The following is a 4796-nucleotide window of genomic DNA, read 5'->3' on the forward strand; positions in this document are numbered from 1 at the left end:
GATCATTTATTGTACATTTGTTGTGTTGTTGCATTTAATGTGCATGTTAAACTTCAGCCAGTAAGCATTTCATTGTTCCAATCCCAGTGCATATCACAATTAAACACCCTTCTCTCTTGAAATGAAGTTGCAGTTGGATTCTAATCCCATGATTCACTAAATGGACTTCATTTTTATGGTAATTAATTATTTCTTCTGTGCAAATATATAGACTGTTTGATGTCAGTCATAATCACTGGCCCACTCCAGCCTTGGCTGATGTGTGAGATTGTGGAATCAAGAATAGTTTTTAAATTATCTATTCTTTGGAGATTTAGGTTGAATGTTGTTGATGTTGTTTCAAATCTTTCCACAGAAGTGTATTTTTATTTATTCTTCTAGTTACACTTAAAATAATAGGACACATTGAAATTACACATCTGTCAGTTTGGTTAAAATTATTTTTATCCCTGCAATTTGGCCTCATGTTTCATAAATTGTTCGCTTGTGGACATTTTGATCCATATTCCTATTTTTAGATATCTGTGATGGAATTTTATAAATCAAAAAATAGTACCGAGCACATGGTAGTGAAAGGGTGAATGAAAATCAAACCATGATAGGAAAGGGCAGGAAAGATAAGCAAAAGTTTCCAACCAAAATTTGAACTCATGTATAACTAAAAATTATAAAAATCATAGTAGCCAATCTTTATTCTTCCACCACGTCTAGCATGATAGATTAGTTTAACGCACTAATAGAAATAAATGATTTTGATTATTAGTTATTAAAGAAGTGTGACTATGAGGTAACCAGGACCCTAAAATCTATATTCCAAACTTTTCAATTTTCCTAAAGAAAAGACAAAAACGCAAAAGGAGATGGGTTAATGTTGTAAATCAAGAAAGGCATCAGTGCACTGATAATAGTGACATTCATGGAATGGGTTGTCATGTGGAATAACTGGGATGAAAATTAAGTTTAGCAAGAAGGTAAAAAACTATTGAGAGTGAAGTAAAGGCACCCAAAATGTTCACTCATGGACAGGCAAACATAAATGGGCAATATCAAAAGCATGCAAGAAGGAATTGCAATTAGCATGAGAGAATTTAATTCATATTTTGATTAGACAGATCAACTAGCAATAGTACCATGGAAAAGGAATTTGTGGAATGTGTCAGGAATGGTTTCTTAATGGAACAATATATTATGGGATCTACGTGGGAACAGTTTTTTTTTTAGATTTGGTCATCTTTCGTGAGGTAGTCCCAGTAAGAAATGTTGGAGAGTCTTGATCATAACATAGTGGAATTGTAGACATAGTTTGGGTGCAGTCACCTCAGTTTGAAAGCAGTATTCTTCACTTGAGTATTATAGGCAATTTCAAAGGGATGCCAAAAGAGTACCGACTGGACTGGGAAAAAGTCAAGGTTAGTGGAAAGGTCAGTAGATAAGCAGTATGTTTGGTTTAGAGATACAGCATGGAAATAGACCTTTCAGACTACCAGGTCCATGCCGACTTTCGATACCCACTCAAGATTAGTGTGTAGAAAGGAACTGCAGATGCTAGTTTATACCGAAGATAGACACAAAGTGTTGGAGTAACTCAACAGATCAGGCAGCATCTCTGGAGAAAAAGGATGGGTACATGGGTGAAACATCATCCATGTTCTTTCTCCAGAGATGATGCCTGACCTGCTGAGTTCCTCAAGCACTTTGTGTCTAACACTGTGTTATCCCACTTTTTCATCCATTCCCTACACATTAGGAACAATTTTACAAAGGCATTTAGCCGACAAAGCACATATCTTTGGGATGTGGGAGGAAACCAGAGCACCTGGAGGACAGCCACATGTTCACAAGGAGAACTCCACAAGACAGCACCCAAGGTCAGGATCGTACCTGGTTCTCTGCCGATGTGAGATAGCAGCTTTGCCAGATGCACCACTCTGCAGTTACTTCACCATACTCAGTAGAAACTTATCCCAATCAGAAAGACGGACTCCATGAGAAAGATAAATCATTTGTAGTTTGTAAAGAAAGACAAAGAAAATATTAAATACAAAATAAATGTAGAAAGTAACAAAGGCTTGTGGTAGACTGGGAATTTTTCAGTAACCAATAATGGTGGACGCAACAAATACGTAAGGAAGGATAGAATTGATTATGAAAGTAAACTGGCAAGTAATACTGAAATAAAAGAAATGGCAAGAGCTTTCAATGATCAAATGAAGTGGAAAAGGATGGCAAAGGTGAGTGTGGAGCTTCTAGAAGGTGAGACTTCAGAATTAGTAATAGGAAACAAGGAAAGGGCAGATAGTTTAAGCTTATATTTTGCATAGCTTCACTAGAGGGCACTTCACACATCCCAAACTTAACATTTAGTTATTCCTTAGTTTCAAAAAGGAGGGACAATTTACTGCAATCCCTACCTTGAGAGATAGTATCTTGGAAAAATGTAATGAAACTAAAAGCAGTCAAATCACCAAACTTGAAGGCCTGCTTCCAAGGATTTTGAAGAAAGCTGCTGCAGTGGCAATAGAAACACCATTTGAAGTTGCTTAAAACTCGCTGAGTTATAGAACAAAACAGTACAACACATGAATACAATGTCTGTGCTGAACATGATGCCAAGTTAAACTAATCTCCTCTGTCTGTGCTGAGGAAGGGTTATGAACTGAAATGTCACCCATTCCAGAGATGCTGCCTGTCCCCCTGAGTTACTTGAGCATTTTGTATCTATCTTCAGTTTAAACTGAAGAAAGCTAGTGCAATGGAGATAGCTAATGGAATGTTGGCCTTCATAACAAGAGAATTTCAGTATAGGAATAAAGAGGTTCTTCTGCATTTGTATAGGGCTCTGATAAGACCACGTCTGGAGTATTGTGTACAGTTTTGGTCTCCAAATTTGAGGAAGGACATCCTTGTGATTGAGGCAGTGCAGCGTAGGTTCACGAGATCGATACCTGGGACGGCCGGACTGTCATATGAGGAAAGATTGAAAAGACTAGGCTTGTATTCACTGGAGTTTCGAAGGATGAGGGGGTCTCTTATAGAAACATATAAAATTATAAAAGGACTGGTCAATCTGGATGCAGGAAAAATTTTCCCAATGTTGGGCGAGTCCAGAACCAGGGGCCCCAGTCTTGGAATAAAGGGGAGGCTATTTAAGACTGAGGTGAGAAAAAATGTTTTCACCCAGAGAGTTGTGAATTTGTGGAATTCCCTGCCACAGAGGGCAGTGGAGGCCAAATCACTGGATGGATTTAAGAGAGAGTTAGATAGAGGTCTAGGGGCTAGTGGAGTCAAGGGATATGGGGAGAATGCAGGCACGGGTTATTGATTGGGGATGATCAGCCATGATCACAATGAATGGCGGTGCTGGCTCGAAGGGCCAAATGGCCTCCTCCTGCACCTATTTTCTATGTTTCTAAACCAGCATCTGCAGTTCCTTCCTACATCAATATCCTTCCATTCTCTGTTGCCACACCTTTCTCCTGGTATCGGGCCTGGCTCACCCTCCACATAGCTGGGAAACCCATCCCCAAGAGGCAAGCTGTGAGCACTGGTCTGCTAGTGCCTGAGGGCCGGAGAGGAGGGTAAAAAGATTCATGATGGCAACGACACCCCTGGGGCACAAAGATCGAACGCTGGCCAGGTGAGGCAAGTGACTACAATAGACAATAGGTGCAGGAGTAGGCCATTCAGCATTTCGAGGCAGCACCGCCATTCAATGTGATCATGGCTGATCATCCCCAATCAGTACCCCGTTCCTGCTTTCTCCCCATATCCCCAGACTATTTTTAAGAGCCCTATCTTGTTCTCTCTTGAAAGTATCTAGAGAACCTGCATCCACCGCCCTCTGAGGCAGAGAATTCCACAGACTCACAACTCTCTGTGAGAAAAAGTGTTCCCTCATCTCAGTTCTAAATGGCTTACTCCTTATTCTTAAACTGTGGCCCCTGGTTCTGGACTCCCCCAACATCGGGAACATGTTTCCTGCCTCTAGCATGTCCAACCCCTTAACAATCTTATATGTTTCAATGAGATCCTCTCTCATCCTTCTAAACTCCAGAGTGTACAAGCCCAGCTGCTCCATTCTCCCAGCATATGACAGTCCCGCCATCCCGGGAATTAACCTTGTAAACCTACGCTGCACTCCCTCAATAGCAAGAATGTCCTTCCTCAAATTAGGGGACCAAAACTGCACACAATACTCCAGGTGTGGTCTCACTAGGGCTCTGTACAACTGCAGATGGACCTCTTTGCTCCCATATTCGATTCCTCTTGTTATAAAGGCCAACATGCCATTCGCTTTCTTCACTGCCTGCTGTACCTGCATGCTTACTTTCATAGGCTGCCAACATCTGTTTTTGATGCTCAGGAAATACGATGATTTCTGGATTTAATTTCAGTGACATTTGAGGACAGAAATCAAGTCTCGCATTTCCAATGAAACTTCGCGCGTTCAAAACGAGAGTTATAGTAATTATTGTAAACTAAAATATTGGCGGGGAGGGAGATAAATTTGCTGAATTTTATTTGTGCCTTATGACTTTATTTTAGCAAATTCATTTATTCCGGTAAGGTGCAGTGTTAAACCTGGCACACGTTCGCTCTGCCGCTTCTGCTTTTGACGTGATGACATGGATTAATAGCTCGGCGGAACTATTGACACCGCTTCTCTAATTTTATCCTGATAGGAGAAAACAAGAATTAATCTGAGAACCAGAGCTGTTCGTCACACTTTTCAACCACCAAATAAGGAGCGGACTAGCTGTGTAGGCAGAATGTTTCCGTGTATATAGGTTGCGCGA

This window comes from Amblyraja radiata, chromosome 26, assembly GCF_010909765.2.
Source record: "Amblyraja radiata isolate CabotCenter1 chromosome 26, sAmbRad1.1.pri, whole genome shotgun sequence".
In the NCBI taxonomy this organism is placed as follows: domain Eukaryota; kingdom Metazoa; phylum Chordata; class Chondrichthyes; order Rajiformes; family Rajidae; genus Amblyraja; species Amblyraja radiata.